Source organism: Battus philenor, unplaced genomic scaffold (assembly GCF_028537555.1).
Source record: "Battus philenor isolate CCGP_79_NKW_IND1 unplaced genomic scaffold, ilBatPhil1.0.hap1 SCAF_11, whole genome shotgun sequence".
NCBI lineage: Eukaryota > Metazoa > Arthropoda > Insecta > Lepidoptera > Papilionidae > Battus > Battus philenor.
The window spans coordinates 13,378,233-13,394,293 of NW_027181673.1; the positions used below are offsets into that span (position 1 = coordinate 13,378,233).

General features: G+C 33.5%; 1 protein-coding gene across 1 annotated transcript in view; it reads left to right on the forward strand.

Moving 5' to 3' along the window:
- The first annotated feature begins 132 nt into the window (after positions 1-132).
- Klc (kinesin light chain) overlaps positions 133-16,061 on the forward strand; it is an 89,921-nt gene continuing 73,992 nt past the window's right edge. The window contains exon 1 of the mRNA XM_068771430.1: positions 133-213. The gene's annotated coding sequence lies outside the window, so the exon portion shown is untranslated. The remainder of the gene's footprint in view (positions 214-16,061) is intronic.

The following is a 16,061-nucleotide window of genomic DNA, read 5'->3' on the forward strand; positions in this document are numbered from 1 at the left end:
CACTTAACATCATCAAATATGTACGAATCTGATTAAGTATCGAGTTATAAATCCATCGACAAAAATAAGAAAGTGGTTATCTTGTAGAAGCGCCAACCTTGCCGAGCAAAATATTTTTTACCTGTACCACTAGTTCAAACTGCTATGTTGTTGCAATTGATATAACAGTGATTTTTCTAGTGCTGTGTGTTCCTGTCAATATTATTTAGAAAGGTAAGTTTATTTTTAATAAATTCCAATTAATTATTGTTTAGAACAATTGGCAGCCATCTATCAAATCTCTTAAGTAAATATTTTGGTAAACGGTTATTCCTATATGAATGTAAATGTGTTTGTCAAACTAAACTTGTAACGCCATTTTCCGCATCTGCCAGTCATTTGGAATATTTTTTGTTCTATTTATTATTCGTCTTTTAGGCGCATTAAGTGATACACCATGAATAAATTATTCCGTAAAGTCTAAATTTTGGTTTTTATTAATGTTGTTCTAATCAATGTCTGATTGTACATTTGAATGACGTTTGATGACTAATCGGCAATAGTGCACTTTGCAAGGTCCAATAATTGCAAACGAAATGGAATGGCACTTCCAAGTATTTTATTATATCGTCTTATTGATATCGATTAAAGTATTTTTTTATAAATTAACAACAACTTTAGTATATTAGAGATAAAATATCTGCGTTATAATATTTTAATGCGTCTTTGTATTCCTAAAAATTGCATTTTAAAATTTTTTACATTGTTTCCTATTATTATCCTATTTATATTTTAGATAGTCAGAACGCAGCAATAATCGAGTAACAAAAATTACAGATATTAAGATATGAATTTACAAAAAACTTGTCATGTTATGCTTATAACAATAAATAAAAAATATATTCTTGGATATTATGCAAAAAAGCTTATAATGGGAAAAATTCCGGGTTGTGTTTTGGCCACTTAGATGGATAATGTTTAAGTAGAATGATAAACTACACAAGGAGGTTATAAAAGCAGTTCCTTTTGTAAATTTATGTTTTAGTAACATTGTTGCTGTCTCTATAATTTCTTAGCCATAAAATAAAATATACCATGTCAAGAAATATCTCCATATCTACATTACATATCACATAAAACTAACTGTATTAATTTAAAACAAGTGTATAAAATGGAGGATGATAATTATAATATGATAAAACAAAGCCTTTGGATATTCATGTGCCCATTTCAAATTTATTGACATTTAGATATGTTAATATTTTAGCTTTGACATTTTCACATTAACAAAACAATCAATTATTTATAGCTTTTGAAATATATTCTGTGCTAATTAGTTTTTTATAACTATCAATTTTACCTTCATTATCTAAGTCAACATTTTTATTATAATGTGGTAGTATCATACTATGTTATATTAAATAATCTGTAACTAAAATGTTAAAACAAGTACTGCTTTAACATTTATTTTGTTCAAAACCCTGCACATTTTCTTAATTTATAGAATCAAACTTAAAACAAGGTTGGCATATACAATAATTTGAAAATATTTAGTGCAGTCAAAATTTGAGATGATGCTCACACTAAAGTAATTTCTCAAGCATGAAGAGAGTTGTGAAGATAAGCATATCTTAGAATTCCTTTACTTAATTATTTACAACTTTTGTAAAAGTCAAGTTTAGAGTCGGAATCCTGATAAAAACCCACCATCACGCTTGGAGTGGATTGGGAGTTGTTACTTCTCCTTCAGTTCATTTAATTCATAGATAGACTAGTTCCTTTTTATATGTTCTATCTTATCTTTTGTGAGCAAATATAATGTGACATGATTTAAAAAAAATGTCTCGACTTGAACTTTGGCTTGAAATTGTAAGTTAGACTTTATCCACAAGATAACCCAGCTCTTCGGCAGGTATTTTTACTGTAATAAATAAATCAAAATGAAATATACTTTGTTTAGATATATTACACAAACAAAAGTTTTAAAACAATTATTACTTTTTAATTTGCCTACCAGAAAATAATGTTTGAAACATATTTATTTAAACATTGATTCTAAATTTATGATGTATTTGTTACATTTGAATATATTTTTTACCTACTACATATATGTTATGATTTTGAAGGTTTTCAAGATTACTCTTTAAAGTTTATATAGTTTAAAATATTTTTTTAACAATATCCTTGTGTGAACTATAGAGAATAAATTGTAGGATAGAGTAAATTTTAGGTTTTTACGACAAAACTCAGTAGTTTTGATACTTTTTTTTAATAGAAAAAGTTGGAAGGCTGCCATGTTTTTTTACATGCATTACACAATAACCTTTGTTAATAATCTGTCTGGCTCATGAGTCATTACTGAATTGTATTAGCTGTACCACCTAGTTTTTTTTTCTTTTAAATTGAATTTTGATACACTCTTGAATATTAGGTATAGTTATATAATGCTTACTGATATCTTATCAATTACCTGGTTTTTCATTGTAACGGTTATTCATTTAAAGTTTTTGCTTAAACTGTTTACTATATACAGCATAACTAGTTTGGTATAATGTATATACACTTTTTTATCTGATAGTTATATATATAAATAGTTTCTTAATAATAAACAGAAAAGTAAAATGGGCAGTATAAATGTGTGAAAATGTACATATACACAAACATACATAGATATAGCATATATACTTTAATAAATAAGGTGTGATACTTATTACGGTATAATAAATTTAATAAATATAATACAATATAGTAGAAAGTAGATAACACAAGAAAGCTAATTGGGTTTATATTTACACTGTTGGAGTTGAGTGTGTGTAAAAATAAATATAGGAGGTGGTTAAAATTTAAATGAAGTTAGTAAACATAATTAATTGTAGGTACAAAAAAATGCAATTAATAATAAATAGGATTAGTAAAAGAGTAAATGCCATTGGAGCGAAAATGCAGACTCGGCTTGTAAATTATTAAAAAACTAATTTTAAATATGTTTCTTCTAGTACGTATTAATAATTATTTTTGATATTATAAAAATATCAGCAGAGTTGGTCTGTTAGCAACCTAACACGGGCTTAGTATGCTGATCTACTAAGAGCCAGTATAAACTCAACAGATGCTCTTTTCAAATGAAATTTAACAACGTTTGATTGAAATGTGTATATAACTTGGTTTGACAACAAACCAAGTTATATACACATTTCAATCAATTAAAAATTCTAAAAGGTTGTGATAAGATTTGTATAATAATATATCTTTTATTTTTTTTATTTAAAACTAGAAAATATAGGTTCAAGATAACATAAATAGAAATAAGATGGATATAAAAATAAAAAAGCATTAAACATTTCTTTTATTAAATCAATATTAATGCCTTAACGCTGTACTGTGTATGTAGTAAGCGTTCAATTATCAACTGCCGAGAGTAGATAATTATTGAAGAACTAATATTAGTGTTGATAGTAGAATTGTGAAAATTTAGAGTATTTTATTTTTAATGTCAAATTCAATAAAAATAAACATGAAAAATTTTGTCGAAAAAAAAGAACATAATTTTTTTGGGCCACTATTATCAAAACAAGTGTTCAAACCACTTAGTTTAGCAATAGTTTACGACTGATACACTGATCTTCTGAATATATACATATGAAATTTGATTAAAATCGGTCCAGCCGGTTTAGAGGAATATGGAAACATAACACTGACAGGACATTTTTGTATATATAGATAATTATTTATTTATCAATTTTTAGGAAGTAGAGTTTTATTTACACACAACAAGTTGTGTTTAAAACGATTTATATAAATTAACATCCGTAATACGAGAAATACATATGTTCATAGTTCGTAAATACGAGTTATGTGTCAGTTTGTAATGAATGTTATATGACTCCGATAAGCAAAGGGCTGGCTAGACAGGTCTTTAAGAGTCTACGCGCCTCCGAAGGTCACGGCCGTGCTCGTTGGTCCAATGACTGATCAGGGAATGAATCATCGTGTCTATAAATACATATGTCTATAAGTTTACACTAACAAGGTTTATTATATTTGAATTAAGAATGTTTTTTTTTTTATTCTTAAAATCTGCATTGGCATTTGACATATAGGTTTTGATTTACACTTTTTTTTAATAATTTTTTATAAAGGTTCTGTCTGAAATATGTAACTTAATTTTATTTTTTCTATAACAATGCCATAGATCAACAACTAGTGTGGTAAGTCGGTCGGAACAGCTAGATGATATATCTCATCAACATGACTTGTTGAGACGTGGTTACGTAAGTTGGATCTTATAAGAAGGCCTCAAAGCAGAAGGAATAATGTTATGTAATTCACTTAAAGTAAATTGATATGACAATAAATATGACAGACATTACAATTTTAAAAAAAGAATAAAACACCAAAAAGTATATTTTAGACTTCCGCCACCAATCTTGGCTATGGTAGGTACCACAGGGGCTGCAACGGCTGTCCGACATGCCTCCTCAATGTATCTTGCCGATTCTATCGAAGATAGTGTCGAACGCGTTCTAATTTCAAAATAAAACACCAAGTATCTAGGACAATGTAACCGAAGTGTCTCGAAGAATTACTTGTTTGATGACAGTAGGCGGGGCACATTGCTCGTGCAACTGATGGTAGTTGGGGCTGATGCAGTATGACTAGCTCCCCCCCCCAGGACGTAATGGTAGCGATCTTAAGGGAAGGCATATGCCTTACAGTGGGCGTATATTGGCTGATATGAATAAATGTACACTCATATTAGATAATTGGATGCGTAATTGCTTAGATATATGATGCTAAGGAATTATGGATGCGGCTTCATTGAATGACTAATTAATTAACAAAGGAAACTGTTTTTAAGATCTACCTGCGCAAATACAACTATAAATATCAGTTTCATTTGTTATAAAAAGGTGTCATAAAGTCGTTTTCCATATTAAGCTAACACAAAAACCGGAATGTCCATATCGAATAAGCGAGAGTTGCATCTCATTTAGCCCTGAGTTAAACATGGAATGATTAACATTAACTCGTTTTACGACTGCAAAATGCAAAGAATGTAATAAGTAAAGTCCTGATCTTATATCGACAAGGCGAGCAAGGGAATACGTAATTTATATTCTCAACAAGGGAGCAAGTAATGCACTCGTATAAGTATTGTTAATTACAACAGGCACGCGGTCGGACAGCATGGCTGGTTACCGTTTTTTATTCTTTGTCTATAAGTCACTGGTATTTATATACAGGTTGATTGGTTATAAATGTAAAAGATTTTAAGGAGTGAATGTTATGGTCATTTTTCAACGTTAAAACTTTTACACTAACTTCCAATCACCCGGTATAAAGTGATCACTCTGAAATATGTTACATTAAGTTATTTTTTTTTTGTTAGAATGCCAACAGCCCTACTGGCTGGTAGTACAATCAAATGCAGTAGTAATTACGTCGCAATAGCAGTCAAACGGTTAAGGCGCGGTACAGCTGTTTCGGTAGCACTGAAAACGCCGAAGGTTGTGGGTTCAAAATACACGTTTTTGTTATTTATAGTCTGACTACTGCTTCAAAAGAGGAAATATGAAAATATTAACAGCATTTTAATGCTATCGTCACTAGGTATTGAACAAAGAATTCAGAAATTAGGTCGTTTATATATTTTACGTTATTTTATCAGAAAGTCAAAGTTTGACACCGATTTTTGTTTCGTATGTTTCTTGTTTATGAATAACACCGAGGTCAATGAACTCGTCGAACAGTGGTCGTAAAAGATTAGGCGAAAATAACTTTATATTTCGATTCTAGCTCACTATTTTAGAAACGATAATGGTCACGTGTCGCGCGCGGTTGAATAGTTTTAAGTGTTTTTATACTACCATGATGATAAATTAGGGTTACGAAACTTAATGTTACGTTTAGATGCATTTTTGGGACGGTTTAGTAGTGTTTAATGGCAGTGGTATCATTTGCCTTGATCCTCCAATGACTTCACCCGACCTTGAATATGTAACCGTAACCTATGCCGGGTCTATCGGCCTTTGGCTGCCACTTGAGAAACTTCCTGCCACAATGGCTGTTCATTGCACTAACGATGCGCCCAGACAACTGCCACTTTAAACAAGTTTCAGGAGTCATCGCGGCGATTTTTGGAGGAAACCTATGCCTTGCAGTGATATGAAATCTATTGTTTTTTTTTATTTTGCCTCCGTTTTTGTGGACTTCAAGTTCATCCCTATCTTATTACTATTATTGCGTAATAATTTTTCTAACACATATTTTATAGCAGTGGTAGTAGTAGTACAGAGACTTGCGATCGTAAATCATATGTTACATATAATTCACATTTTGTGCATTAATTATAAATGATTGCTCACAAAGAAGTATCAAGATGATGGGCGGTAGCGTCTTCTGCGAATCATAACTCCACACTGCGATGGCCAAGCGTGGTGATAATTTATCCTCTATAGATATCTTTGGGGGAAGCCTGCACCTTGTAGCGGGCATCGGGTGAAACTACGATGATATTTTATTGAAACTCTTCTGTCATCTTCGACCTTCACATTATCTTTCTCTTTTCGTTCATTCAAAATCCTTTCACACATTGCCTCCCTTGCTTCGCGATCTTTGAAATCACTATTGACAATTTACAATTATTGTTTCCTATTTCTAATTTAATTACAAGCATTGCACTTTACTTCATTCGACTTTACGTTTTAATTTTTGTTTATAATTTTGTAACAAAATTAAAAAAATACATGCCGGAATTATTTGTCTCTTACTAGGAAGGCGATGGTGTCACTCTCTATCCAACAGAATCTGACCTTTTTTTCCGATTCAGTTCATTATTTTAATTATTCAGTTCCGATTTAGTTATTGTATGCACCATCTCTGAATCTCTTTAATTGAATTAAGGTAAAAGTAACACATTTTAATTGAAGTACACAATACAATTTTAAAAAATTGCATACATGTATAAAACTTTAGAACTCATAGTCTGCGATCTTGAATTGCATGCTTGATTGGAATCAAGTTGCACAAAGTTCATTTCTCTTAACACGCAGCAGGTGGTTTGGCCTCTGCAATTCGCGCGGCGTCTTGACCGCCGTACGAGGCAGTAATGACATTCGCGAACACGTTTTTGTACACAATGTCGCTACGGAAGTTATTTTTGTTCGCATACGTGTCCTTGAGCTAGCGCGTAATAGTTGCCTTGTCGGTGTTGAGGTCAACGGTGTTTCAGTTGGTGTATATTTAATAAGAATTTCTTTGTTTAATACTAACTGTATAACAAAAGAAAAGCGTATAACGGTCTGTTTTAAGGAGACGTAACTGATTTTATAATAATTTTTTGTGTTATAACATAAATAATATGTCGATCGACATCACCATCGACCCTCTGCAAGTCATAGGACTTCCCTAAAAATATGTATGGGAGATACTGTATTTATCAGGATTGGTGGGGGGTGATCGCAGGATGGTTTTTTTTAATAATCACTCTTTTTGGGGACCTCATATACGGAGGGTATATGTCATATTTGAGATAGAGACGCTACAGATTAGGTTAAATGTTTCATATTTATGATTTTTGTTCCACATTTCTCTTCCTTCCTCCACATTTTATTTTGTACCATCCTTTTAAAGTGGATACCATCTACTTTTCCTATTGTTGGTAGGCGTGTGGACTGATTAAATTATAATTTAACAAAACTAGGTAACAGTAAAATAATATTTAACAATAGACTGACAGAACAAACGAACATGAACAAACTGCGTAAAGGCTCAAGCCGGCAATATAAAAAATATAAAAAACAAATAAATATGTGAGGTTATAGATGACCCAGACAGTCGCCAACACCTCACTGATATATCTTCTTCCATGCTCCGACTTCCTTCCCTCGTCTACATTCCCAGATCACAGTTTTTACAGAAAAGTATTAAGAATTTTTCATTATTATATTTCAATATTTACATTCACAATTTTATGTTATATTTTAATAGCAGCACCATATTCAGTTACTTTTGCTATGTGCCTTGCCCCATTATAACTTTTCCTAAGATTTTTACGCACCACTATCTAACATACGTAATTTTTATGTTAAAGCGAAAGGTTAAACTTGTATCAAGTCTATTTTCGAATTGACCCCTTATCAATCAAATTTTCCCACTGTGGGGCTTGGTCCACATATTGGGAAACTCGTCTAGAGGCTTCTTAACTTACTTTTTATTTCCTCGGAATCTTAACAGACTATTTTCTTTTATTTACTTTATAGTAATTCCGAGACTTGTTACTGTTTATTCTAGACAGCACCACTTTTTTTGAACTGTGGGAATGATGGGCGCAGGTTGTCGCCCATAACGGAGGAGAAGCTACGTTTTTCTATCATCTTTTCAATCTCGGCATCAGAGCGGAGTCTTCCAAACTCGTACACTTTAGTATTACTACACGTTAAGGTGTTTTTAAGCAATGACAACCTTATGTAATTAATGCACAAAGTGTAATTATATATAAGACTATCCCGGGAATATAACAATTTCAGTCCCCTACTGCTGGGGTATCTCTGCTCAATCTAATAATAAAGTGTACCATGCAATAATTGACAGCAATTGAGCTTCACATTCAGCCTTTTTAAAATAAATGTAACTATTTTTACAACAAAATAAATATAGTAACTAAATATGGAAGTATAATAAAATAAACTAGTTTTTTTCTCTATGAAATATAACAATTATACAGACGTACTAGTCCAACACGTAAACGTAATAATTTAATAAATTAGAAAGTTGTAGAGATGTTTGCAATTAACTACTTGTGATATACAGCGAAACAAAATTGGAATGAGTTTGCACGTAACCAATTCACTTTGAATGGAACGTAAATATGTTTATTCAATATATTCACGTGTTGTGTAAGTTTAATTCTTTAAATTTACTTTAATCCTTTGTAAGGGTGGCGACATAAGTCCTCCTCCGTCTCATTCCAGAGTCCCCTGCGACTGACCTTGTTAATGTCAAGAAAAAATCTACAGCAGAATCTTTTGATGAGTCGGCCCGGCACATTGTCCTAAACCTCAAGACAATTAACAGTCTGTAGCACTTGGACAGCGGCTTGAAATATGATAATGTACCAATTAATGTATAGTTGAATAAAATTCCGAATTATATTGTTAATATGCACATATTTTAGCTGTATTTACCCATAAGAAAAATTGAAAATAATTATAGAATGCTGTCGTGACTCGCAGCTGGGAGAAGAAAGATTCGTATTAAATAGCGAAAAAATAATATTATACAAAAACACTTAAACTAGAATTAATAAAAAGAGACATTTTCAATGAATTTCACGCAACAGTCATGATGTCTCCCCCCCCTTCTTATATTGGCCGGTATACTTTTACATCTTTTGTAAAAAGGTATACGATTTGTAGTTACTTATGACCACCTATCGTCTTTTACTTTTTTGTTTGTCGCTTGAATTATTCCAAATATAAATGGCCTATATTGAATGTGTAAAATAAATCTAACTTGGAGGCAGAAATAGGCGATTTTACAGAATTTAAAGGAGGCAAAAGAAAAGGAAAGTCTGCTAATATTATCAAATGATCTTATTATAAGATTGTTATCTTATAGGAAGCGCGTGTTAATAAAAATGCAGGGACGTCATATGGTTTCTCGTGTAATTAACATAGGCGCTCTGCACCTACTCTGCGGATAGATTTATCGCTATTACGCATGGTAAAGCTAGAAGGATTGCGACGTCCGTACACGGTTGAAATTCCTTCTAAGTAAGGACCAATATTTAGTCACTTCCGCACATGCAGTGGTAGTCGTGCAACAAAGTGCACCGCCCGCCAGCCCGCTGACAAATTCGCATGCCGCAAACAATGCGAACTACACAACTGCCACCGTCAAATCACTCAACACTTGTTTCACCCCTCCACGGGGCATTTTCAGGAGCCATGTTACACCGAATAGTGCCAAACACAGAAATTCCTTCTACCCGCACTAAGCGTTTTGCTAATACTTTTATAGTGCGAACAGAAAAGGTGTGGAGTAATCTACCGGACTTATTGTTTCCGGACAATTATGTAAATATGACTTAGGAGTCTTCAAGACAAGAGTGAATAGGTTTCTTCTAGGCAAGCATTTAGCCTCGTAAACCGAATAGGTCGGATGCTTCGCCTATAAAGGATAAAAAAGGTGATTGCCTTAAAAAATGCTAGTCAAACATAACAAGTTCCGTTCTGATGTGATGTCTTAAAAAAATTGATGACTTCAAAGTAATCATTTGTGAGTTTTAGTTTGTATTTCCAATATTGCTTTTCAATGCCATTTAATCTAACTTTATATCAACTTTGTCTATTGTTGCTATTAAAGATGTAAGTTATGATTGGATTCTCACAATATTCACCCAGGTTTTTCTCGATTGAATCAATATTTAGGAACGAGTATTATGGAGAAATTTTGGGAATATTGGTTTGACTTTTCGAAGGCTTTCACCCAAGACTATTCGATTTTTTCATTAGTATTCAATTTAGATCAGTTTGGCTGGAGTGATTTACATCGAAATACCAGGATATCGGATAAACAGAGGAAGGTAACAGGTTGAGGATGTTAATGACTGAGCCATGTTTCCAAATATAATTTAACGGTTTTATAATGTAACAACGACAGATGCATTAGCACTGTAATGAGTTCACGGCGTTACGCTTCAAGAGATATTAGGTCCAGTGGCGTCTGAGAGCCGCTTGCTTAGCGTGTACCTCACTCCTCTGTGAATTCATCTATCATTCAGTTTATAAGAGTCTGTCTTTATCGCTTTACCAGGAAAGCACTGCATAATTATGTTTTATTTTTAACTATCAGTCATTTATATTAATTTTATCCGCATACATGGCATTTGCAGTATAGCCTTCGAACTTCTGCCAAAAGTTTGATCTCCGTATTCGCTTTGAATTTTCTCTCGACTTTTATTTATTCCTTTTAAGTCGGGTAATAAATAACTCTTTTATTTAATTTAGTGTGAAGATTCAAAATATCTTTATTAAGTATGTATTTACTAGCGTTTTTATGTCGTCAATTATTTTAACATTATAAATAGTAATCTACCACTACCACATCTACGGAACGTAGATATGTTGAGAAGAGCCGACCAGAAACTCAATAGTTGCTCTCTTGAATGAAATTTAACATTTTTTTTCATGTTTAAATTTTAATATTAACTTTGTAAGGTTCGGAACGCTGCTATGTTGAGAAGAGCCGACCAGAAACTCAACAGTTGCTCTCTTGAATGAAATTTAACAATTTTTTTCATGTTTAAATTTTAATATCAATCATGTAAATGAGTCCACATATTTCGATCAACCAAAAACACTTGAATGTATTGATATCTTTTTAAATAATACTTTTAGTTAAGAAAAAAGCAGCGATAATATCCAATTTTTCTTACAATTAAAACAATTTAAAAAATTCTCGAGTGGCGACCACGAGTTAGTAAATACTCTGGTTGGATCTACGACTTGGTCAAGGTCGCGTAGAATCCCTGGATGCGGGCAGCGTTAAACTGGTCTTCATGGTGATCTTTGGGGGAAGTCTATTCTTTTAAGTAGCCGCCTATAGCTTAAAAGAAAAAGAAGTTACCCTTAAAGGTTTTCACAAACCCTAACAGTTAATACTGTATATTTCAATGTAAGGGATATCTTATATTATATATGTTTTCCTGTTGTAACAAGCGGTTACTATGTAAGAAAGGGACTAATATATAGCTACTTTCGCTATGTAGCAATAGTCGTGCAATAAAGTGCACCGCCCGCCATCCAGCTAATAAATGCGCGTGCGGCAAACAATGCAAATTACACAACTACCACCGTTAAATCACTCAACACGTGTTTCACCCACGGGGCATCCTCAGGAGTAATGTTACATCGTTTAGTGCCAAACACTGAGTACCTTGTGTATTTTGCCGCATATGCCTTTGGATGGAGATGAGACTCGAACGAAAACTGTAGTTCATGGCAGTGCTCCGCAACGGGTATGCCGTGGCACACTGGTGTGGGGACCAGGAGGTCGGCTACTAGTATGACGCGGTAAAAATCAATTTTACAATTATTCATAATACGTTTTGTATTTGAGACGGTAGCACTTCACTCCACTCTCGAATTTAGTTTTCGGTGTGCCGCGAAATTTTATGTAAGATCTTAGTGTGCCGTACATGAGAAAAGGTTACAGAGCACTGATTTAGGTGGTATGCTTCTAATATATATATAAAGAAAAATATATATATAAAGACTAGACAAACTATTACTTAAATTATATTTAAAATTTTACATGAAAACGTATTACTTAAATACAAATTATACATTATTATACATGTTAATAATGCTGTTAATATGTCGAAATTATAGATAATTAAAAAATAAGCCTTACTTTATGTTTAATATTTTATTTCAGTAAAATTTTCAGAAAACACTGTATATATGTATGTTTATATTTAAAATAGGCATTTCACTTCGGTTTTCAAAATAATTACCGAGTCATCAGTGGCTAGATAATTGGATATTGGTCTTAACGGAGAAAGTCGAGCGTGTCCGGGCTAGTTTCAATGTAGAAAAACTGTAATTAGCGATTGTTTTATATCGCGCCGGCGATTTCTATGCTGTCGATACGATCAACAATTCATAGAGTTATGGAATGCGACGTGGTTTTAGTAAAAGTATCTTGGCAATCGAAACCCATATTTTAAAAAAATGTAGTATCTAGTTAATGTACCCTGAGTTCGGAATGTAAGATTAATAAGTTACGTACAGGATGATGTAATAGGTGAGGCGAGTTGGGGCAGAAAGGATTTCGTGTGGCGACCACAAGTCGTTAGACGCGGATTAGATACGTCCCCCCCCTACTATGTGGATCGACAACATAGCTAAGGTATCGTGAAGTGGCTGGATCGGAAGACCAGTCGTCGTTGCAATCTTCGAAGGAGGCCTATGAGTTGCAGTGGGGGTCTGGAGGGGGGGGGGGGAAAGAAAAACATACAGGATAATGAATGACGTTTTTTTACAACGTTCACCTTTTTAAAGTATATTATCATCATTCCGGCCACGGGATGTCCTATACTGAAGGACATACATCCCCGAGATATTCGATATGATATCGCCAACCGTAACCGGTTTAAGCTGTCGCTTGTAGAAGGTATTAGAGCAACTGTTATACTCCTGTAATCTTTTACTGTTTAGAGCCGCGTCGGTTGGCCAATTGATCTGCCGTATTGTTCCCTCCATCCCCACTTTTACCCAATAAATCTTAACATCCTTCCCTTTAGCTCGTGCTTTCATTATATTTCATAATATTGCTTTTATTCTCCACGCCATCTTTTTATTCATGTTTAGAGTATAATTATGGATAGTGACGTTCATTTAATGCTAAAAATTTGAAGTAGGGCATATTTATTTCAGTTCTCTTAAGATCTATCTCTCTCTGTCTCTCTTAATGCCGAAGTATTCAGCTTCGTCGGATGTGAGTTCACGGAGCGGGATGGTCCGTGAACTGCACTACAAACTAAATCATTTGCGTTTCAGAACCTATATTTGACACTCGGATGGAATTTGAGGCAGCTAAGACTGACTAGCAGTGTTGATGTTGGTGTAGTGCGTGTGGTGTAAGGATTAGAAGGCAGCGTGGACAACTCGGCAATGTAACGAAGGATACTGATCCTTACCGAAGTAATTATGGTGTAGGCTTTGAAATGTCAAATTGTATCCCATTGTCTTATAAATATCAATTTTACTGATGATATAAAGATACTATCTTACATAAATAATTTCCTTTCAGAATGTTTTAACTGCGTATTTAAAAATATCTATGGTATGTGAAATTCATAGATAACTTACCGTAAAATTAAAATCTTTAATTTTTTTAAAGTAATCATGATAATCTAATATATAAAATTCTCGTGTCACGGTGATCGAACTTGAACTCCTCTGAAACGGCTTGACCGATTTTTACCAAATTTTATATGCGTATTTAGTAGGTCTGAGAATCGGCTACTATCTATTTTTCATACCCCTAAGTGATAAGGGTTGTTCACCCTTAAATTTTTTTTTTATTTTTTTGACGAAATTTTTTGTTTTTATTTTTTTTATGATAAAACATACAAAAATACATACAACCCAAATTTTTCACCCCTCTACCATCAACCCTTATTTTTAAATTGAAAATTAAAAATAATTTTTTTGCAAAACAACGTTTGCGGGATCAGCTAGTAAAATATAATATGTAGATAGTTCTGGAAATAAGTAGAGGGTATACACTGAAATTTGGCGGAAGACTACATTGAGAGTTTTGTACCCCGTTGGTAATTCTTATGTGTAAATGCAGCAGCAATGTATTACATGCACAGGCGGGTGTGCAACACTTCGACACCGCGACGCCTCTGTATTGATCAACTCGACCTTGCAGTCAGTGTACTTCGTTTCGCTTTACTGTATTTCGTCCAAGTCCGACAATTTTATATAATTCCTGTTTGTGAATATACACAAAAGTTGATTTTGAGCTTTGTGCCAAAAGTTTTGTACGAAAGTTTAATATATGAAAGGTTTATTGTAACGCGAGTTTGATGGCATGTCTCAAAGGACGCTTAACACGTTTACTGCTGCAAGCGGTCATATTGACCTACGCATACATTGCATCGTGTGCGTAGAGAAAACTAGCGTTCTCTCACTCACAGCGGCTGCAATATCTAAATGATTACTTTGAATAGAAAGAGACGACTATTCCATCTATTTATATTTAATGGAATCAGGCGTTACCTCGCGGAAGTCCATCCTAAGTAAGAACTCACATGCAGTGGTAGTCGTGCAATGAAATGCACCGCCCGCCCGCTGATAAATGCGTATGCGGCAAACAATGCGAATCACACAATCGCTACCACCAAATTACTCAATACCTCTGTGTTTCACCCCTCCACGGGGCATCTTCAGGAGTTATGTTACACCGATTAGTGCCAGACACAGAGTGTGGTAAATAATCGGTGTAATGTATTTATTCCATTTATTTATGTTTGATTGACAGTTTGATTGATTGACAGTTAATTTAAACAGTGCAAATATGAACTCGAGTTGCAATGAAAAAAGTTCTCTTGATGTTAATATGACCACACTAGCTGAAACTGTGAAGCAAATAGTGAATCAGTTACCGTGTTAACTTAAAACGAGTTTTAGAGGGCGTCTTTGAGGACTTCGTTAGTAGCCACGTTCCAGGACGCTACGTACTATTAGTTTTTTATTACCGCCATTTTTTTATCTTATTTTTGGGACAGGGATATATTTAACAATGACTTTTTCACAAACTTTCATATTTTCACCCTCTCTTTCTCATGCTTCAGGAAAAAGAGAGACATTCTCTCTTTTTATTTCTTTTATCCTTCAAATTTTCCATCATTCTCATAGCATTGATTTGCGTTACGTTCACGCATCGCTTCCCTTCCTTCGTCACATTTGAAATTTTAATTATTTACATTTCCAATTGGCTATTTTTATTTTTATTACCTTCAATTTTCTATATTTAGTGTTTCTTAATACAATTTAAATTGACTTTGCTTGCTCATTTTACTATATTTATGGAGAAATCTTTCGCGGTTGTCGCTGTCAGGTTATGGAATGAATTATCGGAAGCAATAAGATGAAATTGTATGTGTAAATATTATTATAAGTGGCAACTCAAGAATCTTTGAGTATGGTCACACCACGGGTATACGTTTAAGCGGTTAAGAAGGTAGACAATCTCTCAATATGTTAATCTAAATAATAATTTAAGAGTTCAATTTGAGGCTCCTGGGGAACTCTCTGGCCGAGTTACTAAAAATAGAGTAAGGCTAGACATGTCACAAAAAAGGTTGTGAACACAAGTTCACAACCTTTTTTGTGACATGTTCCACCTAAGCCTTTCTAACAACTGTCCATTTGTGAAGGATAAAAGGAAAGAATAAAAGAAATTGAGAAGAATGAAAGTGAGTGTAGAATACAGATAAAACCATGAAAAAATTATTTGTAAGTAGTCCCTGTCCCAAACAAAACAGGGGTACGAGAGGCTCCTAATAG